This window comes from Patella vulgata, chromosome 9, assembly GCF_932274485.2.
Source record: "Patella vulgata chromosome 9, xgPatVulg1.2, whole genome shotgun sequence".
Classification (NCBI taxonomy): domain Eukaryota; kingdom Metazoa; phylum Mollusca; class Gastropoda; family Patellidae; genus Patella; species Patella vulgata.
In genome coordinates, this window is record NC_065887.2 from 1,823,528 (window position 1) to 1,850,412 (window position 26,885).

Here is a 26,885-nt window from a genome sequence, read left to right on the forward strand (position 1 = left end):
GCATATGCCATACAGTGTGCTATGAGGGAAATTTTGTCCGAACAGCGGCACTACGACCTACTCTTATATTGAATTCCAACAGTCAAGTGTTCTTTAACACTGGACCTCGGTATTTCGTCCAATATGAACGACTATACGTTGTCGTTGGTCCCTTGCAAGGTCCTGTGTCCTGCACCACGCCCGGAAAATCCTTATGAACTTTCTCGACCAATGCAAGAATTGAACACAAGACCTTCAGGTTGGCAAACCAATGTCTTACTCACTGAGCCACAGTGGCTCCTCAATCAACCAAACACCCCTCCCATACACTCAATCTTCTTCAGGTTTCTTCTTAGGGCAACATTCTTAAAAAAATGCCAAATGCTATGCAAATTTGAGTACTGTCGACACAAAATTTGGCATATTCATTCTTTGGACAATTCTGCATCGATTGACTGACTTCAGATTTTGATAGGATGTCATGATTCCAAGATGGCTGCGATGATGTTATGCCCATTTCCTGTTTCATTTGGTACACATAAATTTAGTAGGCAAGAAATTTGTTCCCCCAAATCGACTAGGATTATCGTGCAGAGAGGATCTAGGTTTTGCGTAGAATTGAGGTTTTGAAGTTTCAATAAAAAAAATAAAAAAACTTTAAACCTCTTTTATTTAGATGAAAATAAAGCGTTTAATTTGTAGCAATGGTAATGCACAATCAAGACTTGGCTTCAAATGTCCATTTTATTGTTGAATTTTTAAATCCTGCAGATGTTAAAATCCATTTAAATCTCGGTCATCTGATGATTTTAGGTTTGTCAGGTTTATAAATGTTTAAATAATCATTTATACAACATTTGAGACCAAAAAAAAAAAAAGACCTAGCACAGTATGTAGATTTAGCTCTTACATTATACATATTTAAGATCGCATGTCGAGTGATAACAATAAACCATTTTCACAAGCATCTGCAATTATTGAATGCAAAATGATATTGTTTCTATATGCCGTACTTTATTAGCGGGAATAGACCAGAAGAGTTGGATGCTCAAACATAACTTATTTCATTTGACTCCGTTCATTATTGTTTCAAAAAAAAAAAAATAAAACTAAATAAGATCTGATGATAGCAGTAAGTCATTTACTGTCTGCAACGATTGAATGTAAAACGTTTTTATTGTAAACATGGAACAGGAGAGTAGCACGCTAAATCCCAATCACTTCAGCTCACTCCGTTCGTTCTACATAGTAATTGTTTCAAAATAAAATAAGATCTACCGGTGATAGCATTAAACCATTTACACAAGCGCCTGCATCTATTGAAAGTAAAATATTTTTATTGTAAAAATCAATTAAAGAATAGTTGATGTGGTATAAATAGAGTTATACATCAATACTATCAACAATAAGATTAGTCAACTGTAAACTGACAACACAGACTTCAATCTACTACCACAACTAGTTTATAATTAATAACTTTTAGCTGGACAACGCCAATAACTCATTTCTTTTGTTAACGTTTGTTTTAGATTGAGAAATAGGAAGATGTTTGAGTTGTTCAAGCGACAAGAAACAAGGAAGGTTAATTATTCTATGTGATGAAGCCTTTTAATGACCAACACCAGCTTCAATAGTTCAAATATATCCAGTTATGAAATTCTTCCCTACTTAAAGATAGAAATGGGGTTTAACCTCCACTCACGACAAACTATTATACGTCATTTTGAGCCAACATTTCGTACAATATTATTTCAATGGAGAGAAAGAGAAATGGGGTTTAATGCCCACTTGACACAGACTAGGTCATTTCAGGACTAACATATGGTTCAATTTTATTTCAATAATTCACTTGCGCATAGGGGTCTTTAGCAGTGGGAGGAAACTGGAGAAAACCCACAAGGTTGGACAGGTGCCCCTACTCCTTGTCACGTACAAGCAGGGAATCGAAACCACGCCACTTGACTCAATGACAGACCTTACGATACAGCATGTGCATTGGTCAAGAAGTTCATTAGAATTTTCCAGCGTGGTTTCCTATTGTCAGTGTTGTGTGAAAAGGACAGCTGTCTAGTTGTTAGGATGGGATGGAAAACCGAGGTCCTGCGTATACATTGGCGTGCATTTAGAGGATCCCTTGGCAGTTCGAATTCGATGCAAGAGTGCCGCTGCTTGGGCAAAATTTCATCATAGCAAATTGTGTGGCGTATACCCATCTTCATTAGCCCAGTTGAAGCAGAACAGTAGGACGTTAAACCGATTTCATTTACTTTTATATTTTTGCTAAAATGACAGTGACAAGTAGATGTTTTTAGCTGTAGTCGAGCATGGATGTTTTTTTTACTACAGAAACCAGGATGTGATTGGTAAGGTCCCACGATAGTACTCCATATATCAGATAGTACTCCATATATCAGATATATATGTTTTTAGCTGTAGTCGAGCATGGATGTTTTTAAACTATAAAAACCAGGATGTGATTGGTAAAGGTCCAATGAGATAATTAGATATTGCTCGATATATCAGATTACAATGTCGTGCATATACCCATTAAACTACGCAGAATACATAATCTAACAATTCAAATAAAACATAAGCTTGTTTTTAAATCCATTATATCGGTATTGAATTATACTCATGTCATACTAGAAATAAAATATTGTTTAAACTATAGAACCACACTACTAGTATTTCACCACCAACATTCATATTTAATTGGTGTATATAATCACTCTATAGCTATTGTCAATCAATGCAATCCATACTCCACCTAGTCAGAAATTAATGTAATCCAGTATGAAGTTTAACGTCCTACTTTTCTGCACCGAATGGGCTAATGAAGACAACCATGAGGAGGGGAATTTTACCCAGACAGAGGCCATACGGCCTACTCTTATTTCGAATTCCAACTGTCAAGGATTCTTTTATGTAAACCTGAATGTGTACACAGTACCTCGGTTTTCCGTCCCATCCGAACAACTAGATAACTGTCCTTGTCAGCCCCTCTGTCCTGCACCGCTAACAAGGTGGAACTACGCCGGAAAATCCTGATGAAGTTTCTTGGCCAACGCAGGGATCGTTATCCAGTATGAAGCTTCATATCTTCTGAAGAAAAACAGGTATAGGTAGGATGGGGGCTGGATTAGATGAAGAAAAACAGGTATAGGTAGGATGGGGGCTGGATTAGATGAAGAAAAACAGGTATAGGTAGGATGGGGGCTCAAATTTATGGCCCATCAAGACTCCAAAGAGATAAAGAGAAATGGGGTTTAATGTCCCCTCAGCATGAAGGAGGTTATTTCGGGACTAACATATGGTACAATTTTATTTCAATAATTCGAGTCAACATAGGTGTTTAAAGCAGTGAACCCAGAGAGAACCACCAAAGCTAGGCAGGTAGGCTATATAGCAGGTACGCCTATACATCAGGTAGACCTGTATAGCAGATAGGATCATATAGCAGGTAGATATTATATAGCAGTAGCAGGTAGGCCTATACAGCAGGTATGCCTATCCAACAGGTAGGCTTATATAGCAGGTTGATCTATAGGCCTACAGCAGGTAAGCCTATACAGCAGGTAGATCTATACAACAGGTAGATCTATACAGCAGGTAGATCTAAACTAGATATATAAAATGTTAAGATTAATTTGTTACTTCAATTGATTAACTCCACAACTTCTATATTGATTTGAAACATTCCTCTCTATTTTAAAAATAAAATCGTTTAAGAATGACTAGGCCTAAAGGAGACAACCAGTTCTGTATCAGACTCTAAAAACATTTTCTCATTCTGTCATCTTCTCATCATCAAGGTTTAATGATGCAATACTTTTGTTTTTCCTGAAGCTGTGGTAACAAGCACAATATGATCAGTAACAATTGGTATAGATTATTTTCATGGGTCTAGAGAAGTTTGCCGACTATAAATTTAAAAATAATCAAAATATTTCTGTTTAATTATATATTATTCAAATACTTGTATTAAATATACATTATGCAAGAGCTAAATCTGCCTATTGCAGGTCTTTCTTACGGCCTGAATTGCTATCTAAATTATTAATTAGACATTTATTAACTTATCCAGACCATAATCAACTCTCAATGTCATCGGTAGCCTGCGACATTTACTGGATTTAAATCTGATCTGCTGCTCAAAACTCATTGATGACTAAATCCAAAAATGGATAATCGAGGCTATGTTTTTTATTGTACCAACTTAAGTAATGATGATCGAGGCTTGACTTAAATTTCAAAAGCTAACATCTTGGTTCAGAGTGCAGCAATTTGACTGAAATTTTCAGCATATTCTATTTACGTTATCTATTTTTATAACTAACTATCAACTCTTTAAGTAGTCTTACATAATGTATCTTTAACTGTTATAGATTATTTAAAGGGACAATAACACTCTTGCTGGCTTGACAGCTCCAGAAAATAAAAAATAGCCTTATTCTAAGTACAAGATGTGTTAGTGTCCTACCTGTTGTGTAAACTACCCATTAAATCATATTTTACTTTACGTCAGGCTTTTCAAATCATTTAGTTGAATTTTTCCAATTTTTTAAATTAGGTGTGTTAAGATGAAATTTCTATCATCAATTAATTGGAATATTGTAAAATAGTACAATTTGTTGACCAGAATAAAGATTGGGACATATTATTCAGTTACAACAAGAGTGGTATTGAGCCTTTAAATCCATTAAATCTCCTATAATTTCTCTGGTATAGGACGAAAAGGATCCAGTAAATTGGATGGTACAAAAAATCTTTTTAAGGATGATGTATTTTATACAAACTTTCACGTAACAGCACCAGAAGCACTAAAAACATTTGTGTGCCACTACGATGTATTCACTTAGTTTATTAAATATATTCAAGTTGCGTTATGTAAAGCGGCACACACACAACTCGAACGTCTGCCTGAATCATTTGGCAGAATCAATTCAGTGTCGAATTGCATGGGCTGATTGAGTGGACACACTAGATAAATTCTCTGCACGATTCAACTTGAGATTCAGCGGTGAGATTTTTAAAATTTTATGCCGTTGGGGTAGTTAGAGGTGGGAGGAATAGGAGTAACTGGGTGACAGCAGGCCCATAGCTGGGGGGGGGGGGGGCGGCAACTTTCTAGACATCAGTGATTGGCTAATGAATTCTATAATCAGGTGATGTCTTTGGAGAACTGGTCACCGAATGATTCAGCTAGTGTGTCCTCCGCTAAATCTTCTTATTGTTGATCTTTCTTTTGGCTTCAAATGTTATATAAATTATTATTAAGACATGTATGCACGTGACATAATCATAATCATGGTTGGATGGTCGTGATTTTGAATGGATTGAAATACAATTGCCATTTAATAATTTAATTTATAAATGGATAATCAAAACTTTGTCTATTATTTTAACAATTACTGATAGCAATGTAAATCGAGAATATGCTATTCTTCAAAGATTTAAATTCAAAACTTTGCTCAGAATAAAGTAATTTGACTGAAATTTTCAATATACTCATTTTCTATTATCTATTTTTAAACTATTATAGGGCCAGCTCTTTAACTATATCTGATTTCGATATAGCAGAACCCAAGTCAGAGAAGTAGACTTTTGTCAGCAATACGAGTCAAAAAAGTAGTATTTCAAAATGTCAAGCATCTAAATCACAAGTCAAGATACCAATAACAAAAGCTAAAGTCATGTTCGTGACTTTTTCGTTCCTCAAATTGAGTGAGGTCGGGTACTTGGCATTCAATCAATTGATTTCATTTGAAATGAGTTCAGTAAAAATATAAAAGATCATTGAAGAATGTAGAGTGGTAGAAATTAATAGAGTTATAGTGGTTGATATTTAACCTGTAATGGAAGTGATTTCTATACAGGCAGTCAATATAACATACAATAGTATTATAATTAACAATAGACTCCATACACTGGTACTTATACAACCAGTATATTATATTACATAGTGGGCATTACAGTCGTATTTCATCCCTGACTACAGATTGATATATCATACATACTGGGAATTACAGTTGTATTTCATCCCAGACAACAGATTGATATATCATACATAGTGGGCATTACAGTCATATTTCATCCCAGACTACAGATTGATATATCATATATAGTGGGAATTACAGTTGTATTTCATCTCAGACTACAGGCTGATATATCATACATAGTGGGCATTACAGTTGTATTTCATCCCAGAATACAGATTGATATATCATTACATAGTGGGCATTACTGTTGTATTTCATCCCAGACTACAGATTGATATATCGCAGTATATTATATTACATCGTCAGCATTACACATTCATATATCATAGCATTTACATTATATAGTGGGCATTACAGTCATATTTCACCTCTGAATACATGATATATCATCTCAAAGTTTAATTCCAGGATATTTTAGTGGGCATTACAGTCGTATTTCACCCCTGAATACATGATATATCATATTAAAGTTGAATACCAGTATATCACATTATATAGTGGGCATTACAGTCATATTTCACCCCTGATTCACATATATTACCTTATATAAATGGTATTATTGCCGTATTTCACCCCTGAATCACACTCCTCTATTTAATAAATTCGATAAATACACACATTTTTAATCTTCCTATACATGTAAGTACAACAAATATAGTTTTTTGTATATATAACTATAAGCATGTGATTGTGTAGTATACATACATGTATATTATAAGACAGTTTATTTGTATATTACAATCACATCGATACATGCAATACATGTACATTATATATGAATGTTACAGTTTATTTGTATATTGCAATCACATAGATACATATATTATATGTTATTACAGTGACAGAGAGAGAGAGAGAGAGAGAGAGAGAGAGAGAGAGAGATGGGGTTTAACCTCCACTCGTCACAAACTAGGTTTAACATGGTTTATTTGGGGTTTTTTATTTCAATAATTCGCTTGCGCGTAGTTGTCTTTAGAAGTGGGAGAAAACCGGAGGATCCGAAGAAACCGGGGATTCGAAACCACGCCAGTTGACTCGGTGACAGGCCTTATGATACAGCGCACGTGCTAACCATTCGGCCATCCAACCCTCCCTGAATTGGCAGAGGAGTTTACTTTTGTTTTCGAAGGTCGTCCCAAGAAGTAACATGAAGATAAGTGTATGGAGGTGGTTCTTGGTTCATGGATTGTGTTGTTGTATGTAATTAATAATCAATTGTACGACGTCTTCTTGATGTAAGATACAACATTAACAGATATTAACGACTTCTATTGGTAGATGATTTGTTAGATTAACCAGTGGAATTAGCTAGGGTTATTGATTACTACTTTAATTACAGATAGACTCAATTGTCACACATACAGCTATTTGTAACATCAATATTTGACTAGTTTAAAATATTACCATGAGAATTGATTAAAGATACTTTATGTAAGAGCTAAAACTGCCTAATGCAGGTCTTTCATTTGGCTTCAAATATTATATCAACTATTTAATTACCCAATAATACTTTCTACAATAGATATATCGCTTGTGTGATAAACCTACTGCGATATCGAGAGTTGATTATGGTCTTGTTTTGTTAACTAGGTCATTATGGGACTAACATATGGTTCAATTTTATTTCAATAATTCTCTTGCGCGTAGGGGTCTTTAGCAGTGGGAGGAAACTGGAGGACCTGGAGAAAACCCACGAGGTTGGTCAGACGACCCTACTCCTTGTCATGTAACAACCGTGGAATTGAAACCACGCCAGTTGACTCAATGACAGACCTTATTGTGCTAACCATTCGGATAGTTAAACAGAATCCTTGACAATTGGAACTCGATGAAGAGCGGACAGAAGCACCGCTATCCAGACAAAATTTTCTTCATACTACTATCATCTGGGGTCATAGTACTATCATCCATGGTCATAGTACTATCATCTGGAGTCATAGTACTATCATCTGGGGTCATAGTACTATCATCTGGGGTCATAGTACTATCATCCGGGGTCATACTACTATCATCTGGGGTCATACTACTATCATCTGGGGGTCATACTACTATCATCTGGGGGTCATACTACCATCATCTGGGGGTCATAGTACTATCATCTGGGGTCATAGTACTATCATCTGGAGTCATAGTACTATCATCCGGGGTCATAGTACTATCATCCATGGTCATACTACTATCATCTGGGGTCATACTACTATCATCTGGGGGTCATACTACCATCATCTGGGGGTCATAGTACTATCATCTGGGGTCATAGTACTATCATCTGGGGGTCATAGTACTATCATCTGGGGTCATAGTACTATCATCTGGGGGTCATAGTACTATCATCTGGGGGTCATAGTACTATCATCTGGGGTCATAGTACTATCATTTGGGGGTCATAGTACTATCATCTGGGGGTCATAGTACAATCATCTGGGGGTCATAGTACAATCATCTGGGGGTCATAGTACTATCATCTGGGGTCATAGTACTATCATCTGGGGGTCATAGTACTATCATCTGGGGGTCATAGTACTATCATCTGGGGGTCATAGTACTATCATCTGGGGTCATAGTACTATCATCCGGGGTCATAGTACTATCATCTGGGGTTATACTACTATCATCCTGGGTCATAGTACTATCATCCGGGGTCATAGTACAGTAGTGCAGGACACATGCCTGTCTTTCTTAGCGAAATTGGTGTAGAACAGATGGGTATAATGTTACTGGATAATAATGACTATGAGATGTATTTCACATTATTTATTTATTCAAAGCTTTTAAAACTTACATCAATATTTGACATCATATCTTTTTTCAAAGCTTTTAAAACTTGCATAAATATTTGACTATTCAAATAGTTTTTCAAGGCTTTTTGAGGTGATTTCTTCGTGACTTTTTAGCATTTGTTATTCCATGTCAATTAAGGCTAATGGACATCTATCTGGGTTTTTGTTTCTCTATGAAATATTCAAGATTGTCATTTTGAGATTGTTTTTTTTTAAATCCCTAGCAAACTAAAGTTGCAATTTCATATTTTTAAGTTATATTTTTAAAATTTATTAAAATAAAGCCTTAAAATAGATGGTATCTATAAACAGTCCTACCTTGATAAAGAATAATCCTATTAATCCTATAATTCACTATTGCCAGTTGAGAAATTGGTAAAAATATCATTTTCAACTGCAAATTCAAATGTTTGAAGATAGCTATTCCATGGGGGGGATTGGAAAACAAGGGAGGTAATTGTGTTATTATTTCCGGGGTGAATGATTTTTAAGTGTGAGAATGATACCTATGATCGTATAATAGTGAGTTTGTCAACCTATTGAGCAAAAGACATAGAAATAATTATATTTTGACTTTCTTAGAAAATATGAAATTATCGCTTTAAATATGAAAGTTGAAACCCTGAAAGGAATATTAGTCCTAAAATAGTTCAATTCTCTTCAATATTTATAAAGATATGATGAATTTAAAATTTGTCGTCATTTAAAATCCTCTGCAAACAATATCAGTGGGATTTGGCCTAAATACAGAAATGCCACCTACAATCGTTTCAATCCTAGTAAATCCAAGCCGTGAATTTTCTTCCGTTGATATTATTTGTCCAGTAGGGTCGGACGGGAAAAAGATTTGACGAAGAGTAGGTAAGAGAGGGAAAACTAGGTAATTTCGGGGACTAACATATGGTTCAATTCTATTTCAACAATTCGCTTGAGCATAATAGGTCTTTAGCAGTGGAAGGAAACCAGAGAACCCTGAAAAAAAAAAGGAGGCTGGACACTGACAGGCGACCCTACTCCTTGTCACGTACATGCGGGGAGTCGAAACCACCCCACTTGACACAATGACAGACCCTATGATATAATCCGTATGAGTTAAACCATTCGATCACCCAACCCCTTCTTGCTGATGTTAAGATGGTGTACTCACTATGAACCTTGCGGACAGCTAATACAGGATGACGAGGTTACATCAAAATATTTTCCACTCGGACAATTTGTATTACAATCTGTCCCACAGTTACAAGCCCCTTAAAAAGAAATAACAACTTCATTAAATAATATTAAATTTTGTTTATTTAATTTCATTTACAGAGAAGGGGAGGAAGAGAAAAACATAGAGAAGAAGATAGGAGAGATAGAGAGAGAGAGAGGAAGAGAGAGAGAGAGAGAGAGATAGAGAGAGAGAGTCTGATGTCCACCCCACCATTAATAGTCGATGTCAACTACTCAACACTTAGTGGGTAGGTTGTAAGGGGGGAGGAAGAGGGAGAGAGAGAGAGAGAGAGAGAGGAGGAAGAGGGAGAGAGAGGGGGAGAGAGAGAGGGAGAGAGAGAGAGTGGAGAGGAAGAGCGGGAGTGGAAGAGTGAATAGGGAAGGGAGAGAGAGAGAGAGAGAAAGACAGAGAGGGAGAGGGAGGGGAGAGAGAGAGAGAGAGAGAGAGGGAGAGAGAGAGAGAGGGAAGGAGAGAGAGAGGACAAGAGAGGGAAAGGGAGTCTGACATCAAGTTAACAGGAGTGAGACACACACACACACACACACACAGATGTGTGTTATAAGTTAACTAAATATCCTGGCGCCTGTTTCACGAAATTTTAACTAAGATAAAATCCAAATTTTAGTAATTTGATTGGATAATATTAGATTGATTTTAGTGCCTAGCCAATCAAAATTGAAGTATCTACTAAAATTTGAATTTTATCTTTAGTTAAGATTTCGAGAAACTGGGCCCTTGTTGTCAGTTCTAATTTTGATGATGTTTTGTCAGGCACTTCTGTGTGGAAGTAAGCAACATGAAAGAAAGAAAATTTGGGCCCCGGGGGAAGTCAGGCATTCTACTAGTATAGATTATTTATCACCCTAAAATGATATCTAGAAGGAGCTGATCAAAAGTACAGTTAAATATAGCATTGAAATGAAAATTTACCCAAATCCACCATTATTTCAACTCAATCATCATATCACAATTATTTTTATGGATATTTGATAATTCACCATTTTGAAAGCTATATTGTCCATGGCAGTCTGTGTAAAAATGGGATATTGAAATTATGTTGGATTTGTGTATTGCACAAGTTATGTCCCTGGTAGTAATTATGACTTCCAAACTTGCTTGGAAATTGCATTTTGAGGGGCATTTTGACAAATGAAATGAAATAAAAAGGGGTTTAACGTCCTACTGTTCTGCTCCGAACCGGGCTAATGAAGACGGGCATACACCATACAGTATGCTATGAGGGAAATTTTGCCCGGGCAGCGGCACTACGGCCTACCTACTCTTATATCGAATTCCAACTGCCAAGGGATCTTTAACATGCATGCCAATGTATACACGGGACCTCGGTTTTCCGTCCCATCCGAACGTCCCGCATCTCTGACTAAGGGGCAATCACGCCGGAAAATCTGCATGGATGGGGCATTTTGACACGAAAACGTTCCGCTTGTAAATAAAAATGACAATTTGACATAACAAACAGTAATTTATCAAATACATATATAAATTATTGTGATCAAAGTTGAATTAAGGATGGATTTTGGGTTGATTTGGGCTTTTTTTTTTTATCTATTCTAGACTATTGATTGATATTATTTTCTCGTTAATTTTTAAACTTACCAGAAACACAATTAAAATGGTTTATCCAGCATACTAATATTAAAATAAATAAATCACCATTTCGCTTTAAATTCATTTTCTTAAAAAAATTTCATTCAGAACAAGACCAGCTTGTCCTTTTGTTCGCGGCTACAAATAGACTCGGTTGTCTTTAATCCAAAACATGAGTCAAATTTACACAGAAATGCACCCTAATTCCTCTAAAATCGAAATAAGTTGGTTAAAATCCACACGGAACACAAATCTTGTATATGTTCACGAAATACAGCGATAATCCTGTTTATTTTTCACTGTTATTTAGATCGAAAGACGCGTGGGCCAACTCGCCACGACGTTACAACTTCTTGTTATGGTGGATTTTTCTTCACGTGCGATCATTCGAAACGTCATTAATATGCACGAGGTGATGTACGCTGAGTTTGGTTGGTTGATTATCAGTTGCTAGGATATTATGTACACACAGTAAGAGAAAACGGGTCGGGTTACATTCGGCGAAATGAGCAGAGAAGTGTGGTTATACATTCGGGGATATCCCGATAATCTTTGTTATTCAAACATGTTTTAGGCGTGTGTAAAGATTTATAGCTATTTAGGCTATATTTTATTAGTAATCCCCTTCCACAAGTTTACGGCGTCTTATTAGGCCTATCTACTATTTTTTTAATATTATCGTCTACCACGATCAGGCCGATTAACCACCTTTATCGTTGCGGGGGTGGGGTATTTCGGGGGTGTGAATCGAGTCGTGTAGTTTCGATTCTCCGGTTGTACGTGACAAGGAGTAGGATCGCCTGTCCAGCTCGTGGGTTTTCTTCGTGGGTTTGCTAACGAAGCAAAGAAGTATAATTGAACCATATGTTATTCCCGAAATTACCTAGTTTGTGTTGAATTCCAACTGTTAAGGGTTCTTTTACGTGCATGGTAATGTGTACACGAAACTCGTTTTTGGTCCCAACCGAACGACTAGACAGCTGTGCTTGTCTGCAGACCTACCGTCCTACACCACTAAACGGCGATACCCAAAGAACTCTCTTGGCCAACACATGAGCTATCCCAACATCACCAGGCTAGCGGGCCAGCTTCTTACGCAGGGGCGTCGGGACCCGGGTACCAGGGTATACAAATGGTACCCTGCCCATTTCTGGGGTATACATGTATACCCATGCCCTAATGATGAAAGTTTTCAACCTTTTTACTATAGTCTATTTATTTTTAAATAATAGATATGTATAATACGAAAATTGTGAATAATCAGGCTTTTGTCTCTTTCATTATCATCTATGTTAAAGGGTTTTATGTTGGAATTTGGAATGCTAGAGGCGCACTAAACAGCGTTCTCGGAATTGACAAATTTCAAAATTGTCTAGAGGCCGGGGGGAGAGATCCCCCCCCCCCTATGTTTTGATACCCTGGCCGTCGAGCCGTTCCGATGCCCCTGGTCTTACGCCACCGCGGATCCCCCGTAACCCTTGTGGGTGCACGTTGTGACAATCACATATCGCAGGTATCATGGGGACCATATGGACTCTATTTATAATGAGAACTTTTTACGTACACACACATATATATATATACTATTCAAAAAAAGTAGGGGATATTTGATTTTTAAGTGTTATTAAAGTCACCTAATGAAACTGACGAAGAAACAAATGACAAAATGAAATGAAGTTCACATTCATCGATTTATTCCAAATGATCGTTAGACTAAGTAAGGCACAGACTGACCATTATAAGGGTAAAATGATACCCGGGGTCAAACAGCAAAGTTACCACAGCATCACAACCAAGTCAGTAACGGGTAAATCCTCCTCTGTTTGCCAAACAAGCATTGATCCGACGTGGCATACTCCTAATGAGACGTCTAAGGTCATTTTGGTCCAGATTGTCCCATTCCTGTTGCAACGCAGCAGCAAGTTCTTGGACATTGGCAGGACGTTGTTGACGTTGACGTAACCTCTGTCCAATCATGTCCCAGACATGCTCGATGGGGGAGAGGTCGGGACTCAGTGCTGGCCAAGGTAATGTGGTGATGTTCTGTTGTTGGAGGTAACCTGTAACGATCCTGGCCCTGTGACATCTTGCGTTGTCATCCTGGAAGATGAAACGGCGGCCATGACGTCGTGCGAACGGCACAACATGGACTGCCAAGATGTTGTCCCGGTAGTACTGGCCTGTAACACGCCCTGCAACAACATGTAAAGCCGTTCTTCCAGCAACAGTGATGCCTCCCCACACCATAACAGAACCACCCCCAAATCGATCATGTCTGATGACGTTAACGTCTTGGAAGCGCTCGTTTCGACGACGCCACACCCTCCTACGTCTGTCCAAAAAATCAACAGTGAACCTTGACTCATCTGAAAACATCACATTGCTCCAGCGTCGATTATCCCAGTGTTGACGATCCCTACACCAACGACGTCTTGCCTGAATGTGATGATCTCTCAAACAAGGGATCACGCGAGGACGTCGGGCGCGAACGTGACCCCTATGCAGTCGATTCCGAATCGTCTGGCCACTCACTCTCACACCAGTGTCTGTTTGAAGACGAGCGCTGATCTGATTTGCTGTGATGACACGATTTCTCAAGGCCAAGGTACGGATAAATCGATCTTGGGCTTGAGTTGACGCCCTTGGTCGACCTGAGCGTGGTCTGTCCTGTACAGATTGTGTATCACGGTATCTGGACCATAGCCTGCTTATGACAGACTGAGAAACATTCATCGTCTGCGCCACAACCGCCTGTGTTGTGCCGATCTGTAGCATGCCAAGGGCACGTAACCTTTCATTTTGGGTAAGCCGACGCATATCAAAATTTGTTTTCTGGTCACTAAAACAATTAAACTGATGTTTCCACCCTGGAATTCAATGCCACAATGACTGTAACATTCAAAGTCAGAGTCGTGCAAATCTTGGGTTGGACCCCCATGATGATCCCAAGCATCACCTGCATTCCATGCGGTAGCTATTGGTGCGTTTGGGCGTCACATGTAACTGGAAATGTTTCTTCTGTTAGGTTCTATAGTGACTTTTTTCGTAGTCATTTGCATATTTTAGTATTATGCCCCCAAAATCAAATATCCCCTACTTTTTTTGAATAGTATATTTGAGTTAAACGGCAACGGTGTGTTCTTTATTTGCATTCATACGTGAAAAACAACCTAAATTGTTATCCAGAAATATTTTATTGACATATGGACAAGATTTAATAATTCCCACAAAATTGCTACTATGTGTTCTATTCTCAGACGGACGGACCAACAGAGAATGATGAGATTCCATAGGTTTCATTCTCTCAAACTTTGTTACACATTTTAAGTAAACGGCAAGACCCTTGATCCAAGCAGTTCTGGTATGATGAGCACTAACATCGAATTCACTGGAGGTTCCGTGTTCTATCCCTGCGTTGGCCGAGAAAGTTCATAGGGATTTTCCGGCGTGCTCCCCCCACCCCCTTTGTCAGTAGTGCAGGATGGAGAGCCTGGCAAGGGACAACGTAAAGTCGCTCAGGTGGGACGAGGTCACGTGTACACTTTGGCGTGCTAGTAAAAGTTTCCTTGGCAGTTGGAATTCGATATTATAGGCCGTATCGCCGCTGTCTTGCTTGGCAAAATTTCCCCAATAGTACACTGTCTTCATAAGCACAGTCTGAGTAGAACACTGGGACATCAAATCTCATTTCATTTCCTTTCAGAAAAGATAAAGACGCGCTCAGGGTGCAAATTTGGTCATCGGATGGGACAAGTTCAGGTGAGGGATACAAGAGTTATCCACCTTTAGTTTTCAAACTTTAAAATAATTACATGGTACCGCGGTGTTCTCGGTGAGTAAGGCGTTTGGTTCCTAAACTGAAGGTTCAATAACCCTTGACAGCAGGAATAAAAAATAATAGTAATCCGTAGCAGCGCTGTTCGAGCAAAATGTCCCTCATAGAACACCGCGTGGTATATGCCTATCTTCAATAGCCCGGGGGGTTCAGAACAGTTAAACCCCATTCCATTTCATTCCTTGAACTGTACAAGACACTTACAAGAGTGATAAAGGCGAAGGAGACCGATGTATTTTAAGGGGCTGGGGGCGGAATAATAATTCTAGAAATACACAAGTAAAAAAGTTAAAAAAAAAAACCTTTCTAACTTAATAACTAAAATGTATTAAAATATATTTAGTATACAATTCTAGAAATACCCCCCAAAATATATTTTTCTAGAAATACCCGCCAAAACGTAAAACAAAATAACAAGTAACGTTTTTAAGTATTTAATAAATACAATTTTATTCTAGAAAAAGACAAAAAAGCTATTTCGGTCTAAGGAATAAACACGAAATGAAATGAAATGAAATGGGGTTTAACGTCCTACTGTTTTGCTCCGAACTGGGCTAATGAAGACGGGCATACGCCATACAGTGTGCTATGAGGGAAATTTTGCCCGGACAGCGGCACTACGGCCTACTCTTATATCGAATTCCAACTGTCAAGGGATCTTTTACGTGCACGCCAATATCTACACGGGACCTCGGTTTTTCGTCCCATCCGAACGACTAGACAGCTGTCCTTGTCAGGCCCTCCGTCCTGCATCACTGACAAGGGGGAAACCACGCCGGAAAATCTGGATGAACTTTTTCGGCCAATGCAGGGATCGAACACCCGACCTCCAGGCTAGCAGGAATAAACAGAAAAAATAATAGTTTTTATTTATCTTTCTACCACGTCTTTTCTCCATTCCATCTAAAGATCTTTCCCCATCTGAGGTCTTTCCCCATTCCATCTGAGGTCTTTCTCCATTCCATCTAAAGGTCTTTCCCCATCTGAGGTCTTTTTCCATTCCATCTAAAGGTCTTTCCCCATCTGAGGTCTTTCCTCATTCCATCTGAGGTCTTTCTCCATTCCATCTAAAGATCTTTCCCCATTCCATCTGAGGTCTTTCTCCATTCCATCTAAAGATCTTTCCCCATCTGAGGTCTTTTTCCATTCCATCTAAAGGTCTTTCCCCATCTGAGGTCTTTCCCCATTCCATCTGAGGTCTTTCTCCATTCCATCTAAAGGTCTTTCCCCATTCCATCTGAGGTCTTTCCCCATTCCATCTGAGGTCTTTCTGCATCTGAATGTTAGGCTATTTGTTTTCCACTACATATTTAGCATACAATTCTAGAAATACCCCCCAAAAAGTAAAACAAAATAATAAGTAACGTGTTGAAGTCATCAATAGAAAAAAACAACATTATATATTCTAGAAATAGACAAAAAACTAATACTGTTTATTTATATTTGAAATAATTTCCACGTCCCTGATTGATCACTATGTTATTTGTTGTCCACGGTCGTTATTCCGTGATAAATTTTATTCCAGAAATGTGGGTTATTCGCGTCCACATGGTTTATGTCATAACGGTAAATATTTTCTTCATTAACAGACTCCAGAAAGTAATCGATATTAGTCGGTATATTCAAATTAACATCCACAATTAAATTCAATCGGTTGGGCGTGGTTAATGTTATAAACGATAAACACAGCCATCGTGGACGATGAGAAATCAGAAGCCAGAAATCCAGGAGTTAAAATAAGAACAACCTTCCAGCTAGAATCCATGGTGTTGTATAATTCGGTTGGTTTGTCAGCCCCATAGGGTTCATCTCTGTCACGAAGATAAAGTTTTAATCCCCGTCGTACCTCTAACTCGTCACGAAGAGTGTGACACACCCATTGGTACACGTCATCAGCATACAGAACACACACGTCATATAGAAATTCTTCTCGCTTCTTGGCTTTCACATATCGCCCGATCATTCGTAGCAAAATTAGTTTGATCTTCAGTTTATTTTTAACGAATACAAAAGATACCAGCAATGCGACCAGGAGTACGCTCATTCCGGTTACAGCAACAGTGAGCCACAAATAGGAGAAGCAATGTGAGTATAGAGAATGGAATCGCCTGTTAACAATTCCAGTAGTTGTTTTTACTCCCTCGAAACTAATACACGGATAATCTCCACCGTCCAGGTTAACCTTGGTTTGATTCAGCCACTGTAATAAACTCAACGATTCACAATTACAAGACAACATGTTTCCAGATATAGAAAGGTGAAGTTTATGTCCGTTTAATGTGAGTTCATCTAGAGTTTTTCTAGTGTCTTTGTCTATCGTTACTAAGGAATTTTTACTCAGATAAATCTGCTGCAGCCTGGGCAGACCTGATAGAGCGGGAATGGTAATTAAATTATTATAAGACAGCGAAACTTCTTTTAAATTGGACAATCCTTGAAATATATCACGGGGTATTATACCCAGAGCATTTCTACTTAGATCTAACCTTTCTAATTTGGATAATGGTTGCAGTAATCGTTTGCCAATATTGAAAAACGCATCGACATTCAAATGCGTATTGCTAAGTCTTAATTGGGTTAATTTTGGAAAAACGACTGAGCAATATAAAAGCAACTATTGCCGCTTAAATCCAAAATCTGTAGGTTCATTACACCCGTTATTTTAGTGTCCGAAAAAACAGCAAAATTGTACGACATGTTCAGGGCAACAATATTTGTTCCTCCTGTGATTATAAGATTAGTAACGACGCCAATCCTATTAATACCGCCTAAGTAAAGATACTTTAGCTTACTCGGCAAAGTTAACGGGTACGTTTGGTGTCTGTCATGGTGTTCCAAATCCTCAAAGTGGGATTTGTCGCCCAACGGATTAGCGGTGGATTGGGCCGATATGTCCAAATACTCAAGATTCTGAAAAAGGCAAAAACCCAAATAAATATCCAAAGGACTTATTCGTGCAGCAATTTTATTGTTGGACAAATCAAGATGTTTTAAACACCGTGTTAATCTAGGAAGGGGACTTTTAAAAAAATCAGAAGTTTCCACCATGTTTATCTGATTGAGTTGTAAGTCAAGGAAGGAAATGCAGATGTCTTTCAATATGTCAAGAGTGAGAAAATAGCCCGCCGTAGTCGTAAACAAATGTCTGGATGCAGCATAGTTTATTGTTACCGATTCCAGGCTTTTGTTTCTAAATACGTGTAATGTTGAGATAGCATCGGGTAAAGCCAGCTTGGTATTTACGTCAGCTATTATGATAAGATTCTTCAGATTTTTAAACGGCACGAAAACATTCTTGTCCATTTCATCAAGAACACATCCTGATAAATCAAGGGTAGCAATAGAGATATTTTGAAACACCGAAAATGTGCTATCATAAATCTGCTTTACTGGACAACGGCAAATTTGGTAACTTGATAATATTAATTCTGATAGAGCTTTTAGTTGTGAAAATCCTGTTCCAAATTCAACTGTGTCTCCTGTGTCAATATTTAAAGTTATCAAATTTGTTAAATAACTGATGGGTTCATCGGGTAAAATTAAGTGCGACCTTGAGCCGTAGTAATTGGTTCGAAGAGTCAGGGTCTTCAGATTCATCAACGGAATAAAAACTCCTCTGGGTAGAGATGGGAGAGAATAATTGAGTCGATGCCCCATGATTTGAAGGTCTACCAAGTTCGTTAAATTATTAAAAGCTTCTTCTTGAATATCATACAACGGGTTGGAATTTAAACTAAGACTTTTTAATTGGTGTAAATATAGGAATTGGTGGTTTAATAAATGTTCAAATTTGTTGTGATTTAAATTTAAAGTTGTTGTGTTAGCAGGCAGGTCGACTGGTACAGAGGTCAGATTGTGATGAGAACAGTCCACAGAGATTCCAGTATGGTGCTCATCTACACTATATTTACATCTCGAACTTGAGGTCCCTCCGTTCTTTAACATTTGAACAACCAGGATGAATACAACACAAACCACGTCCATATTCATGCTTGGTTTTGGTTGGGGTACTGAAGCGAAAATATATAAATTTATCAAAGGTCAATTTATTGTTTATTTATTTCCTTGTCTGGATAGATGTTTTTAATAATGATACTTTATATAGTCAAATAGCGCAAAAATATAGGGTTTAACGTCCACTCGACACAAACTATGTCATTTCGGGACTAACTTATGGTTCAATTTTATTGCAATAATTCGCTTGTGCGTAGTAGTCTTTAGAAGTGGAAGGAACCCGGAGGACCCGGAGAAAACCCAACAGATTAGACAGACGACCCTACTCCTTGTCACCCGTCGCATGTGCTTGTCCGAAGGTTTACTTTTTAAAGGAAAATGACTATAAAAACTTAGCATGTACCCTCAAAATTTGGGACTTTTCGGTACTCCCATCTTGTTAAACGTTTCGAGTGTTCGGTTTATTGAGTACACTAACACAAACCACGTGCGAACAGACTCGATCAATGTTGGGGGGGGGGGCAGAAATTGGAATGCCCGAAAAAATTCCAGGTTCAGGTTACAGATGGCGTTCTTCGCGCGAATCGTGGGAACCTAGCAATAAGAATGTTGTAAACATTTTTTTTTTCTATCGTAACACCTGACTTGTTTGCACGAATAGTCACGGGTATAAATATGAAATAGATATTTGAGTAACTTCCTTGTTAGATAAATATGACAATATAAAGAAGACGGTGTGTGAAATTGTATACGTATATATAACATCAACGATAAATATATGGTTGGTTGAATTCATTATTTGGAGCATGACCTTTTATGAAGGGTGCCCGAAAAATGTTTTAATCTATAGTCAATTCAGTACAAATTCGTGGTATTCAATTAAAAGATAAGTAAAATTAGTATCTCATCAGATTTCGGTCATTTTATTTTGCCAACGCCTATGCCACAACAAACCATCAGAACCCTTTTTCTAGCAATTCATTTGAGGGTTGGTCCCCTATTTTCATAATTTGACTGATCAGAACGGCATAAAATCCACTCACTTTATCTAATGTGTCTGTATCTCCAGGCAACAGTGATCTGTATTGCTAGGAAACAGTGATCTGTATTGCTAGGCAACAGTGATATGCATTGCTAGGCAACAGTGATATGTGGTGCGGTCTTCAAACAGTATATTATTATACCTAGAGAATTTTAACAAATTATGTTGATTTCAGAGAACACCAAAATCATGAGTTTGTTTTGACCCCCCCCCCCCCGCCCAAAAAAAAAATAAAAAAAACACCAACGTACCAAATTCAGATATCCAAATCTAATCTTCAGGATATTTGTACAGACAAACTGGGTTCAGATATCACCTACTTAAGACATTCATCATCTGATATATGACTCGACTGGGAAGAAAGTTAAATACGTGCTGCAGCACAGATTTCATCATCTATTGTGTGCATGTATCAACTATGTGTGACGTATTTATAATCTATTTATAGATATTTGTGGGGACATTTACTTGTAATACAAGGTGTTACTGTTAGATTGAAAAAATAAACTCGTGCAGAAAACTGCTGATCCATAGGTCGAATATTATATTAAAATAAATAATACATCAGACCGTGAAACTGTGTAAAAGGTTAAATCTAGCGTGCCTACAACGAATATTATATTAAATTTAAATAATGCAACAAACCGTGCAACCAGGGAACATTATGTGTAAGCTTCCTTTTTTAAAGATACATTATGGAAGATTAGATAAAGAGCTGGCAGTTCTCACTATATAATCATGAATGGAAGTCGAACAGCAAATCGGAACCTAATCCAATAAACATCGCAGGTTAGCAATGATATCGAGAGTTGATTATGGTCTGGATCAGTTAATTAATGCCGAATTAATCATTTAGATAACATTTCAGGCCTAAAAAAGACCTGCAATAGACAGATTTAGCTCTTGCATAATGTATTTTTAATATGTATCAACAAAGTGTATTGAGAAATGAAAACAGTCAGTTTGCTTGTGACAAGGTTGATAGTTTTAACAGCCCATCACACAGGACACGCCAGTTATATTCATTCACTATTGCAGGTCTTGCTTGTGGCTTTAAACCTGATATTATTATTTATTATTATTTAGACAATTTTTATTGTTCAAATGTCAAGCCTATAATTAAATCAACTTATAAACAAGCCTACAAGATACGACAGTAAAGGAATTAACCCTTTAATGTACTTGATTATAACCAATTTTTAAGGTTTCACGACGTCTAGACAACTTCTGTAGCGACCACTGCCCTGTGTACTGTTGATTAAGTTTCCAAAATCCTAAAACAAGATGTTATAAAAGAACTATGCGGGAACACAAAAATATCAACTATGAGGGAAGGACTGAGACAGGATGTGTTACCCACCAACTGAGACAATTCTATCGACACTAATCGTATAAATATATCTTGTAATAATTTCACAAATGAATTGACAAATCTTGCCAAAAGACACATTCCACACAAATTAGTAACTATATTAGACCGAGGGACGAGCAATGGATGAATAACAATAAAAGGAAAATGGGTAAAAAGAAAAAAAAGACTTCACAAAAAAGCAGTAAAGGAAAACTCAGACATAGCCTGGCAGAATTTCAGAACTATTAGAAATAATTATATTGATTTTATAAGAAAATGCAAATGCGAATATTTTACAAAACTTGACGACAAAATTAACGACAAGGAAATCTTTGGTAACAAAAACTGGTGGCAACTTGTTAATTCATGTATGAAAAAGACACGGAGGCAGACCACCATTTAATTTCACCATCTCGGTACCCGTAGTTCGTCTATTTATACACTGAAAAAAAACTTGTGTTGAAACAACACAAACTTGTGTTATTTTCAACACAAGTTAGGTGTCTCTATTTAACAACACAATCTTGTGTTAAATGCTGAAACAACACAAAACTTGTGTTAAATGTTGAAACAACACAAAACTTGTGTTAAATGTTGAAACAACACAAAACTTGTGTTAAATGTTGAAACAACACAAAACTTGTGTGAAAATCTACACATTATTTGTGTTGAAATTTCTGAAACTTGTTTGTGTTGAAATTTCTGAAACTTGTGTTGAAATTTCTGAAACTTGTGTTGTTTCGTACAAACTTGTGTATAACAAAAACTTGTGTTGTATTTTACCAATTTATATCCAGTATAGCAACCTTTCGAATGCAACCCCTTCCATTCGTTCTGTTTAAACTGTAATTATTGATAAATGACATAATAATTTTGTTTGTTAAATTATTATTTATTCAATAAATGATATGAAAAAATAAATTAATGCCTAATTAATACCAATACAGACATCTCGAAGGTTAATAAACAAAGTTAATTCCAATACTAATAAAATTGTGTTATACAATGAAAAAATACCCCCCCCCCCCCATTCCCAATTATTAAATAAAAAGTAGCAATTTAAATTGAAAAATAAAGCACCGAGACATTTGGAATATTAATTAACAAAGTTAATTTCAATACTAATAAAATTGTGTTCAATAGTAACAATGTCCCCCCACCCCTCAAAAAAAGCTATTTAATTTTTTTTTACAATTAACCTTAAAAAGAACTGAGAATATAATATATATGTTCACAATATCCCTACCCCATGGTCCCAAAACATACATTTTAAATATATCTAAATTTAATATCAACCGAACCAAGCACTAAAGACATTAATAATGCACTAAATTGAAATACTTTTAAGAAAAAATAGTCCCTTTAACAGATTAGGAATTCAAAATTTTCTACAGTATATAAATGGGAACTAATAGATAAAGCACAGGCAAATAATTATAGATAGATAAAATAAATATAGCATAAAAATCAAACAAAATGGAGAAAATTAAAAATTTGTAAAACAAAAATTGATTAATTAATAAAACCAATGTTCACTAAATGTTTAAAAATAAAGGTTGATTTCATCCTACAATAATACATTTTTATAATTATCGAATGTTACTATTAATTATTGATGATCCCTCTATATTATTTCAAGTTTCCAGGCCAAATCTTTAGTGTTTAGGATTACACTGCATTCTATATAATGAAACAATATTAGAGATGGTTTGGTATTTGACATTAAAAACAAAAATGTGATTAAAAAGGCAATATAACTTTTGGGTTTCCACAATAAGATCTGTAAAAGAATTTGTTGACTTTATATTCAGAATTTAGAGTTGTTTTCTTTCTTTGGTATTAATATTCACTAAATAGATATAATTCTCCAAGGATGTTCAAGTGATTATTATAAATACACTTATCGACAAATGGGGTTTTGATGTGGATTTAACTTGGTACACCAGTCATGGGTATAGAGTTATTTAGATGGCAGAATAAAAGAAAAATAACTCATTGAGAAGGGGGCGGCGGCGTGGGCGGGGGAGTTGAAAAGAGCATAATTTAACAATATATTATATTATTTTGAGACTCAAATGTATGACTACATGCGAATGCAAAAGGCGGGGGGGGGGGGGGTATTTTAGTCAGGTAGCATTATTGCTTACTCATGTACACCAAAAACACGTCATCTCGCCTAAACAGATGTTTTACGCCAAAACGCTTCAACTTGATTGATTGTCATGTTTTTGGTGTATATTTATATCTTTTCTTGGGCGCCGAATCGAACTACGGCTTTTAAAATGTTCAAAAATCGACGTAAATTGATTTTTTCAACGTTAGTTGGTATACAACGATGAGCACATGAGTGAGTAGACTGTGGGAAAGTTACGACAACTCATTTCCAGGCGCCATTTTGGGTCCCAATTATGACGCCATAAAAGCTATGACGTCATGGCTTCATACAGGTTTACATACCAAAATTTGTTTTTTTCTTGCAGTATTAGACGTTGAGGGATAATGTAACGTTTTACCCTAAAAAAAATGCAAAAGAAACCAATGCAGTTTGGTTCAGTGATAAATATATCAAACAAAATCATACCCAAAATCGGGGAATTTTCTGAGAGCGATATCTCGTAATCAGTGTGTTTTACTATTTACTCGTTGGATTATAAATGATTTCTTTTTAAATTCCTCAAACACAGAGTGGTTATGAAAGCGAAATGTGCCGAAAAATCAAATTAAAAAAAAAGAAGTATTTGTTATATTATTATTATTATTATTATTGTTCGATTTATATAGCGCTTCATTACACGTGAAGTGTTTCTAAGCGCATATCACAAACATATACTTCAAACACACAGAAACAATCAAAATCAGGAGAACATAATTAAACACAGCTGCCTGTTAGGCGCTATTATTCAAAGGTTTATATCCAACAAATCAACCGGCTAATCTCTATATTGAACTCAGTCGAGGTATTACCTGATGAACACCTACACCAAGTAGAGTTCAAAAATAAAAAACGAAGTTTAAAAGAATCAGCTTCATTAACAAAAATTAAACAATCAAAAACTAAACAGATAAATCAAATTCAAACGAAACAAATAAAACAAAGAAAATGAAAAGAGCAGTTCATTACCATTCTACATTAACAAAATAAAGGAAAACAACTTGTGAATTTTTTTTCAAAAAATAACAGCAACGTAACACTAATGTTAATACTTTTTTAACGAACATACATAAATATAATTAATTTTACCTATAATATCTATTTCAGAAATCAGACTTTATTTTGCAAAAAAATTAATCCAAAGAGTTGCGTACGACCATTATCAATCACTTCATCAAAAAATGGCAAATACCTTAGAAGAAGCACCCCAAAGACATGGTCAATCTTACCATCATTCTTAGCCAAATTTTTGATTTGCGGAAGGTGGGTACCAGTGCCATACAAAAGACCCTATTTCAAATTCCCGCGCTTTCAGATTCTTATCATATCCTTCTTTTTGACGTGAATGATATATACTTTAACTTTAATTTTCAACAATGAAACAAATATATTTACACTTTGACTTCCATGAAGTTTAAACCAATGGGCAAAAGCAGTCAAGATATGAGAGGTACGTGTGGATATAATAAAAGTGATTGGTGATATACTTACAAGAATACAGGATATAATAATCGTTCTATAAGAGCAGCTATACAAGAGAACAGACGACAATCTAGTTTAATATCTTCTGGTATCTGTAATAACTGACTAAAATATTCCAATCTCTGGGCATTTACAGCATTTATTAATACATCATTTAGCGCTTTCTCTAAATCCTTATAAAGTATAACGTGCCGGGCGTTTCTTTCATAATGGCCGCCAAATTTGGTAATATTATTATTATTATTATTATTACAGCATATTTATAGCGCGCCCTTTCATAAAACATGTTCAGGGGCACTTTACAAAGTGACAATGTAATCATAAATAAACAACAAGATTATGGACATGTTAACAATTGTATACAGAGTCAGTTAAAAGCCTCATTAAATAAATGTGATTTAAGTTGTTTTTTAAAAGAATATAGAGATGTACAACATCTTAAACTAAATGGTAGATTATCCCATAAAACAGGTGCTTGATAACTAAAAGAGACTAGTTGAACAGTTTTGGGCTTTAAAAATAGTTTATCTGATGTACGTAATGTTCGACCATTATATCGTGGTTATGTACGCGAAATGTGCGGAAATCGAATTTGACAAACATCAATTAAAGAAATGTATTTTCCATGTGGTGCCGGGCATTTCTTTTAAAAGGGCTACCGCATTTGGTAATACATGTATAAGGCAATTTAACAAAAAAAACATAAATTTGGTAGACTAAAAGGGCATCTCGTAAGATACGTAAGATATGACTTTTGCAATGTCCTTTATATGGTTTTCGATGTCTCTGAATTTGAAGATAAATTTTGAAAATACAAAATAGCAGCAACACCAATTGGCGGATATTAAATTAATCGTCATTTTTCCTGTTGGATATTAGATAGTGTCTCTTAAGCATGATGTACACTGTAGTTCGATGTACCCTGTAGTTCAGATACAGTCTCCAAACCGTGTTTACACTGACTGTAGTTTGGGTGTAGTTCGTCAAATGAAGATGAATTTTACGATACAAAAAAATGAATATATTGTAAACGCGCTTTAAATATCTGGATGCGATAGACTTCGTGATAAAAAATTCAAGGTACATTATATCATTGGCAATAATAAGATCCAATTTTAGTTTTTAGTTACACACTGTTAACCACCAATAGATGTTTTAATGACAATAAATCATAAAATGTATTCAGCTCGACGTAAGACATAAATAGATACAGTTGGTTTAACTTGAATAGAAGTTTTAATTATCTATGCTGCATATATGCATATATCACCTTGATGTTCATATCGTCTTACGTATTTGTCAACATCAAGATTAGTGTGACCCATTTGTGACAATTTCTAGATCCCAAATATTAGCGATTTAGCTCCTTTAAAAGCGAATGCAAGTTAAATATGTTTAATCAGAGGCGGATTCAATGGGGGGCGCGAGGGGCGCCCCCCCCCCCTAATTTTCAACAGTGCCCTTTTTTACTGCTGAAAGTGTCTTTTCTC

At 36.4% G+C, this 26,885-nt stretch overlaps 1 long non-coding RNA gene across 1 annotated transcript; it reads left to right on the forward strand.

Moving 5' to 3' along the window:
• Positions 1-16,317: 16,317 nt before the first annotated feature.
• Positions 16,318-16,745, forward strand: LOC130014302 (uncharacterized). Its single transcript, XR_008789257.1, has 3 exons — positions 16,318-16,385; positions 16,426-16,464; positions 16,510-16,745. It is a non-coding gene; the product is annotated as an uncharacterized LOC130014302 (long non-coding RNA).
• Positions 16,746-26,885: the final 10,140 nt, after the last annotated feature.